A 12,271-nucleotide genomic window follows, 5' to 3' on the forward strand; every position below is an offset into this window, starting at 1 on the left:
AGACGGGCTTGGTGGTTGTCTGAGGAGTTTGACTGGCTCCCCGCTGGTTGCATCCGCGGTCATCCTTCTCAGCCTAACTTCCGGCTGCAAGGTTTACCCCCACTTCATCACATATTAGACAGAGAGTACTACTCCACCTATTGCTCTCTCACTCTTGTGTCAGCGTGTGTTTCTCTCATGGCTTGCGCAGTCTATGAGTATAAGGCCCTGCGCACAATAGAAAAAATATTAGGAATAAGAATAAATATTAAGCATCAGGCCTACTGCACAATATAAAAGTATAGAAATTAAGAACAGAAAATAAAAATATCCACGTATCAACAGAAGCAGATAGATATTAGAAGATAACAATAGATATTCTTTGCTTCTATTGATGAATATTTTCTATTTTCTGTTCCTACTGCTTGTACTTTTGTATTAATGCTTAATATTTATTCCTATTCCTAATATTTTTCCTATTGTGCGCAGGGCCTAAGTCTATGCCTGTGTGCAGAAGCCCTATGAATACCGGCCTATGATTTCTCTCTCATGATATAGAAAGAGAGAGAATGCACTCGGGTGACGTTTCCGAATGCAAAGCAGTCTATCTTACAGATGTCTATACACTACTAGATTGCTAACTTGGGGCTTGGCGGACGAAAAAGGTGAGGCCGGCAGGATATCCGGTTTCGGCCATGATACATCGCAACAAAATGGCTACAATGTCTATATGTGTAAGCAACAGATGTATATACACTACTCTGTGTGTGTGTGAAAGTGACCCGGCGTGATGATCCGTATTTAAAAGCTATATAAAAATTACAGAAAAATGTCGAGAAGGTGTTGTATTCCGAAGTGCAAAAATAGAACTACAGATGATTTTCACTTATTTAGGTAAATAAATTACTTTTTAGTACTTTTAGTAGTATTAATGTGTATAGAAAAAAGCGCGAGTGGCCATTTTATTGCGATGTCATGGCCGAAACCGGATATCCTACGAGCCTCACCTATTTTGCCGAGGTTAGCGATCTAGTAGTGCATAGACATCTGTGATCTTAATACGTCTATGATTTACGTAAATCATTGTGCGTTGACTTAAGCCTATCGCACAATGCAAAAGTACAGGCAATAGAAACAGAGGGAACAGGGAATAGGAATACGGAATAGAAACCTATGTAAAATCGAAACACAATAATTCTTTTTCAACAAGAGTGTTGTCCAATCATCTGCTTCTCTGCTTGTGAGCATGTGTGTAATAAACATAACCGCATTAATAATACTACTTCCAAATACAAATTAAAAATAGTTGTGTTTTTATTAACATGTAATTATTTATTTATTATTATGTATTTTTCTTTTTGTTATGTACATTGTAATGTTTAGCGTACACAGATGACAACGGACTCTAGTTCTATTTAAAAATACGCGTTCGTCATAAAACTGAATCTCAACTATGATTGATCAGGTACAGGCAATAGGGAACAGAAATCCAACACGTCGGAATTCCTATTGCCTATTCCATATTCCATTGTGCGTTGATACACGGTTTCTGGTATGTTGAAATTTGGTTATTTCTGTTGCCTGTGTTATTCCTTATTCCTATTGCCTGTACTTTTGCATTGTGCGATAGGCTTTACATATCCGAGGGTCTCTACAATTAAAATAAAGGCAGAAAAGCTTAACGGATTAATTAATCTGGAACGAGATTCACTTATTTTAATTATACTCAACGATCCGATAAAATTGTGCTGAAAATTGCAATGATAAAATGTATGCATTAGTGCGATATGAAGATAATATTTATTATGTATCCAAATCAAAATACATTACTAATTATAAAGTATTACAAAAGCTTTATACAGTGATGGGCGCAAATACGTAGCAAGTATCATAACAAAAAATGGTAAGTTAAAATATTTGTTTGTTTTTGTGTTATATTATAGACAGTGAATATATTACAGACAAAATTTTCTTATTATTATAGATGATAAAAGTATGTTGTTAGATTTTTTTAAAAATATATTAAAAAATAGACCACATATATTGTGTAAAAATCTTAATTTTGATAATGGAAATAGAAAAAATACTGATAAAATAAATAAAAGCTGTGATAATACGACTGATAGAATAAGCAAAAATTCTGATGACATAACAAATGATAATAACATATGATATTTAATAGTGGTAAGTAATATTATTGACTATTTTATTATTTTGCCTTTTATAAGCATTACATGCTGTACAGTCGGTCACGAAACAATTTAGATACATTTTACGAATTGTTTAATCTATATTTCTTTTTCATTATTACATTAGGTAATAAACCGATTATATCTATGGAAAAAGATAGAAACCAGGACAAAACAGAAGCAGGAAAAAAAAACTCCGACAATCAGATTACTAATCTCCCACCATCTTTTGGTAAGCTTAGCTGCGCTATCTATTATATGTATAACTCTTGTATATGTGTAACCATCATATGTATCTTTTTCAGATAACACGGTACTAATTTTCGATGAAAATGGGAAGAACATTAATACTTTTCCATGTAGAGATTGTGATACTGAAACTGATTTTCTATTACGTAACGGTGAATATACACAATGTTTATCAACATTAGTTTATAAACTGGTATTTATGCAGTAAGTTTATTTATTATTGGTACATTCAGATTTATAATTATATTAGGTTAATAATCATTAGAAATTATCTTATCAGTCTTTATATGCATTGTCTATATTAGTGTGTCACGAATATTCATCTTTCGCAGAAATGGATCAATATTCTATAAGTGTTCTGTTTTTACATCTGTCTTTGTAAATATTAATTGTCAATAATATTAAACATTAAAATTATTTAAATAATATTTTAAATATTAATAAGTTTTCTTAAATAAGCAGGAGTCATATTGAATTGATATCTAGAAACGCAAATACATAAAACTGAAAATTCTTTTTGACCATAGATTTTATGAGCGTGCTGAGTATGTCAGTCTGTTCGATTGCTATATACTAGATTATAACATGCATTTTTATTGTTATTACATTAGATATTGACAAATCGATTATATCTATCAACGAAAATGAAAATCAGGACAAAATAGAAGCAAAAAAGACAAATTGCAACAAACAAAATATTGATCTCAACACTTTTTGGTAAATTTAGCTACTATTTAATATACATATAAACTCTATATTATCATGTGCATGAAATATTAATGTATTTTTTACGTCAGATATTAATACGATACCCTTTCTTGATGAAAACGGGAAAAACATTAGTATTACTCCATGTAGAAATTGTGATAGTGAAGCTGATTTTCTATTACATAATGGTGAGTATACAATGTTTGTCAGTATTGATTAGTAAACTGGATATATATGCAGTAGGTTTATTTTGATACATTCATTAAGTTTATAATTATTAGAAATTATCAGGCTTATGCATTGTATCTCTGTATTCGTATATCACGAGTATTCATCTTTCGCAGAAATGGATCGATCAATATTCTATAAATGTTATATCTGTTTTCACAACTATATCTATCTTTCTAAATATTCATTTTTAATAATATTATACATTAAAATAAAAAATATATATAAAATTCTTATTTTATGTTCCTAATAAAGGAACATCTGCAACTTAAGCCAGTTATTGGTCGAAAATAAGAATTTTATATATATTTTTTATTTTTATTCTCACTGGCGATTAAATATTAATTCTCATCATTATACATTAAACATTTTTAAGTAATATTATAAATATTAAGGTCTTAAATAAACGAGAGTCATATTGAGTTGCTATCTAGATATGTAGTACATAAAATCAAAAAACTCTTTTTTTACTATGGACTTTATGAGCGCATTAAGCAGGTACTGTCTGTCTACGTTTGTTTGCTATATACTAGATTGTAATTTTTTTATCGTTTTTATATTAGATATTGATAAATCGATATCCATCGATGAAAATGGAAATCAAGACAAAACAGAAGCAAGAAAGACAAATTGCGACAATCAAATTACTCAACATCTTTTGGTAAGTTTAGCTACTGTCCATTATATGTATAATCGACTGTATCTGTAAAGGAAAAAAATTAATTAATGTTTCAATACTTTGCAGTATCTCTTTGTGTTATTATTTGATGGGAATTTAATAAAGAGGGACGATCGTGATTTATATGAACACAAATTATGTCTATATTTATTCTTAAGCTGAATAATTAACTGTTACAATATGATATGAGACTTCGATCTTGTCGGCTTGACTGTTCGCGAAGAAGAAGAAGCTCGATACACGGTATCTATTAATATATTGATCCTGCCACGTATTTATCGCGCGCATGCGATATATATTATAACGTGTGAAAAATTACTCATTGCAAACCCATGTAGAATTGTATAAAAAATTAACTATTGCAAACCCATGTAGAAAATTGTATGAAAAATTATTCATTGCAAACCCATGTAGAATCGAACTACAAAAGTAATGATATCAAAAAAAATTGCGCGCCAAGTGAAAGTAGAAACTTGTACCAGTGGAAAATTCAAGTTGCAAACCTATATAGAGTCGTATAATGAACTAGTGAAAATTTAAGTTGCAAACCCATGTAGAATAGTATAATTATAGAGACCTCTCTTCACGCTGGAAATTGCAAACCCATGTAGAATCGTATAATTATAGACCTCTCTTCACGCTGAAAGTTGCAAACCCATGTAGAATCATAACAAAAAAATAAGACAAACACATAAAAAACAGAATTAAAAATTAATACAAATATTAAAAATTAAAAATTTATGCAAAAATTATTAAAATTAATACAAATAAAAAAATGAACAAATTTAAATTTAAAAAACTAGGCACTGCTAAATTTCAAGTACAAGTTTCTATTTCCACTTGGCGCGCAATTTTTTTTTATATCATTACTTTTGTAGTTCGATTCTACATGGGTTTGCAATAGTTAATTTTTTATACAATTCTACATGGGTTTGGAATGAGTAATTTTTCACACGATTCTACATGGGATTGCAATGGGTAATTTTTCACACGATTCTACATGGGTTTGCAATGGGTAATTTTTCACTACTGGCGTGCCCATACTAGGCGCCTTTATTTACCTTTTTTTTATAGGGATAAGTAAGTTTTTATAGGGATATCATTTATTTTTGTATATGATAAACATCTTTAAATAAATAAGCAAAGAACCCGCCACCACCCCCGTCATATTTCAAAATACAACGGTCCTCTTTGCTTACTATAAATGGAAACAACTATTTTGTACAACCATTTTTAATTAAAATATTTTTATAGATTTTTATTTATCAGTTGTTGCAATGTTTCATATCATTATTTTTATAGATTAATATGTCATTAAAAATATATTTATTATTCACAATCTATACCTCTAAGTCCATTGATAAATAATCGTTGCTGCTTATCTAGTTCATTATTAAATATAAATAAAGCGAAAAGTGTGTTATATCATTCCATTTTTAGTAGTAAAGGCAAATTATTGACCATTTATGTAAAAAATATTTTTTTGCACTTAACGAATAATGCAGAATATAAAGCGTTGTCATGAAATTGCTAATACATTACGATACATTCTTTTATATAGGACTGATCAAAATACAATATTAAATGATTAATTCAATATTAATCATAAGTTTGATATTATAAAAATCTATTTAGTGAGAATTTTAGAACTACTTTATTTTATATCGAATTTGTATTATTTATTAGTAATTTTTTGTAAAAATATTATATAAACATCTTTAGCACCTCTAGGCCACTGCCTCTTTTTAACTTGCGCATCATCAATTTCGATCCAAATATTAGATAGTCCTTCTCTACATATGCTTATATAATAACCTTCATCGGTGCACGAACCATCATAAAGTATAACATTCATCGTCTTGTACAATTGACCCGCTATTAATACTTTAGTTGTTGGAACAGCACATAAGTTAAATTTGTGTTCTGCTTTTATTAATTTACCATCTTGTGATAAAAATTGTATTAAACGAATAACAATTATTTCTCTTGTTAATGTTACTTCATTTTTAAATATTTTATCAGTTCCAGTACAATATTCACATAATTTGTTGTGTAAGTGAAACCAATGTGAAAACGTAGCATTTAATAAATCATTAAGATTATAACTTTTTTCCTTTAAATTATCAAGGGAAATTGAAATAGTAATATTATTTTCAACAATAGTTTTTGTATTGCCACATGTTTTGCATCGCTTGATAGAAGTTACCTGATGTTGTATCAAATTTCTTATGCAATCATATTTTTCGCAAAGTACCGTAAGAAAATCATACATATTTCGTTTTACGATGCTCGAAAAATATTCTCTCAAACATTACCGTATTGCATATGTATTTAGATTACGCATTCCATTTTCATATGGATGCATTAATAAACGTAAAACATCTGTTTTTTCGCAATTAATCAGCTGTTGCCTAATAACATTTAAATGTAATAAACATTGTAATACTATATTTGCATAACATGAAACTTTGTCTGTATTCTGAAAACCTTGTATAACCCAAGCAGTGCTTTGAATTCTTCGATTTGAAGCAATACCTTGAATTTTTTGATCTGAACTTGATTTTTGAACAGAAGCAACTACTTTTGGTAATGCCCATAGAACATCTTTCACTTTATGACAGCGTTCTTTTGACACAGCAATCATTGCTGCTTTTGGAATGTGTATCCGTTTTAAACGATTATATTCAATAATAGCTTCATCGTTAGCAACTATTGCTGAAGGATCAAAGTTAATTAAATATAATCCTTCTAGAGATGTTACTCGCGACAAGGCAACATAAACTTGACCACAACTAAATACAGAGTTGCCAATATCCATAACAACACTTTGCAAACTTAATCCTTGGCTTTTATGAATAGTGATGCCATAACTTAAAGATAATGGAAATTGTTTTCGTTCAACATACGCTCTATCCAATACCTGAAATTTAACCTTTACTCTTTCAATTTCATATCTAAACCTGATGGTAAAAGAAGTTTAATCTTTTCTATTTCATCAGTAGACGTTTCTCGTACAATTGAAATTACTTTAGCAATTGTACTGTTTACAAGACCCATCGATGTTACGCCGTAATCATAACTTTTGCCCCAATTTTAATTTTAATTTGTTTTGAAAGCCCAGCTGTTCGAGAATTATCATCATCGTTATTTGACAATACTTTTAATACTTTCTTTTTTACATATGATATACATTCAATCGTATCTTGAGCAATTAATAATATTTCTTTGGAAACAATGCGACTTTGCAACCGCAGATTCGGGTGGAGAGGATGGTCACAGCTGGAGCCAGCAAGGAGCCGGCCAAGACTGAAAGACGACCACCAAGCCAGTCTACGGAAAAGAAGACGGCCGAAGGGGTCCCGACAGACCAAATCCGGGACCTGGGAAAGAGGTCAGCCACTGCAGACTTCTTCTGAGGTAACTGAACGACAGCAGACAAACAGTTACCGACAGCCGACGGTCGGTAACTAACCGACCCGAGGAAAAACACTTTACACGTCGAGTCTTATCACTTACCGACGGACGATAAGTGACCGACTGTAAAGTGTACACAACAAGACTTACCGACTTACCGACCGAGCACAGTCGGTAACCTTACCGACACTCGAACTTATCTTCAATGGTACTTACCATTGAAGAGATAACCATATAATACTTAGTTAATTATTAATTATTATTTATTGCGTTACATTTAAGCGTTTATTGGACTGTAAACAGTTAGATCTAATAAGCGCAAACGATATAATATGTATCTAGATTTTAAGGAGCGTATGCGTTACTTTTAGAATACGCAGGCGCAAGGAGCTCTCGACGACGCAGAGTGGGGGCTCGGCTATATAGGGAGAGCCGAGAGAGGATTCCAGGCTCTTTCTCCCGGAACAACCGACGCGGAACGTCGCGGAGATAAGCGTGCAATATACACGCAAAGCTGTTTCTTTTTTGTTTTGTGCGCCTAGAGTCAATTTTTATTTTGTTTTTGGATGTATAGAGCGAGTATATTTTATGTTAATTAAAATAAATATTTTATATATTTATAATATAAAATCGAGTGCTCGTTTATTTATCCATAAACCGAATTCTGTGCGTGGTGACGTCTTCGGTGAATCCTGGACAGGTCCTGACGCATAGACTGGAAGCTGCCACATCCTGGTGGATCCTGAAACAATAATTAATACAATTAATTATTGACAAAGTGTGTGACGCGAGTGTTGCGTCATTGCATATAACGAACAAAGGTGACAGTTGGATGACGTCATCTTGTGCCTTTGTCTCTGACAAAGGAAATTACGCAGTAGCCGCGAGCAGTGAAGCAGTAAGGGTGCTCATCTGTAGGAGGGGTTCTCATCCTGGGGATCCAAAGGTCTTGTTTGTGTACAAGGTAGACTACGCAGTAGCGGTACTCATCTGTAACAGGGATTCTCATCCTGGGGATCCAAAGGTCTTGTTTGTGTACAAGGTAGATTACGCAGTAGCGGTACTCATCTGTAACAGGGGTTCTCATCCTGGGGATCCAGAGGTCTTGTCTGTGGACCAGGTAGACTACGCAGTAGCGGTACTCATCTGTAGAAGGGGTTCTCATTCTGGGGATCCAGAGATCTTGTCCGTGGTGTAGAGAAACGGACTGGCGACCGTGTTAAAGGTAGGAAAACTACCTAAACAACATAACTCCCGAACTCTCAAGACCCATCGTCCGGTCACAACTTAACATTACATCATTAAGGACATTACACATATTACAAGTTGGCAATAAACAAACCGTGTCCGATGGTAAACTGTTAATAAAATCACATAATTCATTTAATCTAGATTCGAAAGAATCAGCTTTAAAAGATATTTTTCTACTCTCTAGAATTTTACAATCAGATTTTGTCACTAAACCTATACGAATTCGCGACAATAACTCACGGTAAGAATCATCTCCTTGCTGGCGCATATTGATTGTCAATTCATCATACTCAAATAATTTAATCCATAAATTAACAGCATTTAAAGAACCAAGACATTTAGCAATTTTTTTATCTGATAAATGTATAAAGATAGGATCTTCGCGTACAGGAGGTAATTGAAGCAAGTCTCCAAATAAAAGAATATGCTTTCCACCAAACCAACCATCATCGCAATCACTAGTGTCAAAAATCTCAGACAATCGAAGATGTATATATATTAAAGTCTAATTAGATATCATTGACACTTCATCAATTATAAAAAGAATAACATCTTTAAGATCTGCTCGTAAAACTTTCAATACATGATCAGATAATTGTTTATACTTAGGAGTTTGACCATGTTCAACGGGTAATTGAAGCAATCTATGAACTGTCAAACCATCTATATTAAATGCTGCTATACCAGTAGGTGCTGCTACAGCAGTATCTTTGTTGAGATTTTGTTTTATCCAGCATTTAATAGTCTTGATTAAGAAACTTTTTCCAGTGCCACCTTCTCTGCTAACATATAATCGTAATATTGATTTATCGGACACTACAACATTGATAACTTTATCAAATACTCGTTTTTGATCCGTATTTAATTTTACTATCATTTCAGATACATCAATTTCTCGAATCGCTCTATCACCAAGATCTTTAAAATCTTGCATTACTTCACCAGTCTCTATATTTTGAATACCTATCGCATTTTCAGGATCATCCTGAGACAGCTCTTTTTGTAAATCGTCATCTAAGCATTGCTGAACTAACTGTTTTGCAGTTTCAAATGCTTTTTGCATTTCTTCTAATCTTTCATGATATTGCAATGCTTCTACAAGATACAGTTTTACTTTGTGAAACGATTCGGCATAAGTATCGCATTCATTTTTAAGATCATCTAATTTTCGTCATGATTTAAACATAAGCAATAACGCAAAGAAATAATTTTCCGTCTGTGAATTAACATTATATCTGTAATGATTAATAAGATATCCGCGCTGTCGCCGTTTAAGATAACAATCATTACCTTTTTTGTAATATTGAATATACTTATTTTTCGGTTTGATCTTCGAGATATCATACCACTGTGCAAATTCATAAAGAGACGTATTTTCTAGTTCGTTTGGTCTATGTAGATAATGATCATCTATCAAAGATTGATAAAATATATTTGTAGATTCAGCATCAAGAGCTTCAATTTCTCTGCGACTTTTTAATTTTCTATATCGTATTTGATTAACATCTAACCATCTGATGGTTGTATTTCGATCAGTTCCATGCAAAGGAATACCTAACAATGTATCAGCAGCTTCGTGAGCTCCACATTCTCTATTATTAGTAAATCGCAAAGCAATATTCCAAAGATGACTCGCTAATGATTTGTTTTTGTTATCCTTACTATCAAGAATAGTCTCAGACAATTCACTTTTTCCCGCTTTATTCATATATTTAGTAATATACCAGGTAAGCAGCGATGATTTTTCACCAATAAATTGTATATCCATATTACCTTCCCATGCAGTAAGAAGAACAGGATTATAGTAATTTATATTAACTTCATTATCCGTTTGAGGAAGATCATAAAGTCTACTTTTATGTTTCAATTGTTTTCTACCGGCTATCGAAGTTCTCTCATATTCAAAGTTTCAGTAACGGGACGAGGAAATCCAAAACGACATCGACGAATAACTTTACGTCCTACTTTTTTAGAGCGAAGACAATAATCGTTATGTATATGTCGCTGATGCGTTTCAACACGACTGTATAATAATGGCGAAATATTTTTATCCGGCATTTTGCAGCTTATATGTTGTAAAATAAATTTGGAGACCTCTTCCATAGTAGATTCACCGAAAATCAATGCATTTTTAATCCAAATTAATAAGTGAAAATGTTGTATACCTCTACCTTGATATTCTCGTCGCCAGAAATAGTGCGTTACTTCTCCAATTGGATGATCTTTGGACTTGATAAAGTCAAGCATTGCCCGAAACTTATTATCGAGAAACCTGGATGTTGATACAGGATCTCTAGCAATGAGTACGCTAACGCTTAAGGAAGCGTCATGCCATCCATTTACTTCACGAATATATTCACCTAAATCTTCCCATAACCACTCACTTGGACTTAGTGTTAAAAACCATGTCGCAGGCCCATAATGCTGTGTCATACAATTTAAATCACTTCTCGGTCTATGCCAATATTGCTCCGTATTTCGAAGTGTGGCAAATATTGTACTCAAATTAGATTCCAACAATTCTTTCGAAATTGCGTCTAAGTATTCTGCAGCTGTATAACGAAGTCGCGGATTAGTTACATTCATTTTATGAATAATTCCACGACTTAATTGACGCATATTTGCATCGTTCAATAAATAAAATAAGTATTGTTGATTTAATCTATACTGTGGATGTTTAGATATTTAATAAATTCATGATCATGAAGTTTAACCTGTCTAATCTCACGTTGTCCATTAATACCAGAAGAATATAAATCTGGAAAACACATTAAATCTAAATGTTGCTCACGATTATTTAAAGGCAAGTCCTGAATTTTTAACATTTGATATAAGGCTGTCGCAGTTTTATTTGCTTTCTTTTCATATAAGGGATAGATAGTATATTGTTCGTAATAGCCATCATTTTCAGCATTAGTAACTTGAGTTAACATTGCTTTCCGTTGGCCTTCTGTATCATTTTTGATCTCTTCTATCGGATCATTTAATAATTTAATCTCATCATCGGCCACTTCTGCATTATCTTCTGTCTCTTCCATTTGGAATTCAGAATTTTTTAATTTTGGTAAACGTAAATCATTGTGATTATTTGGCAATATAATATGAGAGTATAAAGTATTGTTGCGCTTTAACCACGTTAAAGCGTCAAATACTTTTTTAACTTCAACTACCTCTTCCCAAATAATCTTTGATTTTGTCGGGATATCTCTAACTAATATATATAATTCATGATTAATATTTATTGGATCAGTATTAAAACATAATTTATTCAATGTCTCCTGTAACGGAAGTGGTAAATGAAATGTTCTACCTTTAACTTTTCGTACCATTTGTCTTTGAGGCAACTTTTTACTCATAACAGTTCCCATTTTGAGGACAGTTTAAAACGCTTTAGCTCTTTGTATAAGAATTTTTTCGAATGTATTAAGAGATGATATTACTTCAGGCACCTGATTTGTAAAGAAATTATTTAAGACACAGTATGCAGGCATTAAGCCTTTACGAAATTTGCTTGCACAATAATTACATATATATTGCGCATCAACTTTTGTTGTTGACATACGTCATTAAATCT

At 32.2% G+C, this 12,271-nt stretch overlaps 1 pseudogene; it reads right to left on the reverse strand.

The window, feature by feature from the left end:
• Positions 1–8,088: 8,088 nt before the first annotated feature.
• Positions 8,089–9,631, reverse strand: LOC145939893 (ATP-dependent DNA helicase Pif1-like; annotated as a pseudogene).
• Between the last annotated feature and the right edge of the window lie 2,640 nt (positions 9,632–12,271).

Source organism: Prenolepis imparis, unplaced genomic scaffold, assembly GCF_030444845.1.
Source record: "Prenolepis imparis isolate NDT839.2.m4 unplaced genomic scaffold, iyPreImpa1.0 SCAF_8, whole genome shotgun sequence".
Classification (NCBI taxonomy): Eukaryota; Metazoa; Arthropoda; class Insecta; order Hymenoptera; family Formicidae; genus Prenolepis; species Prenolepis imparis.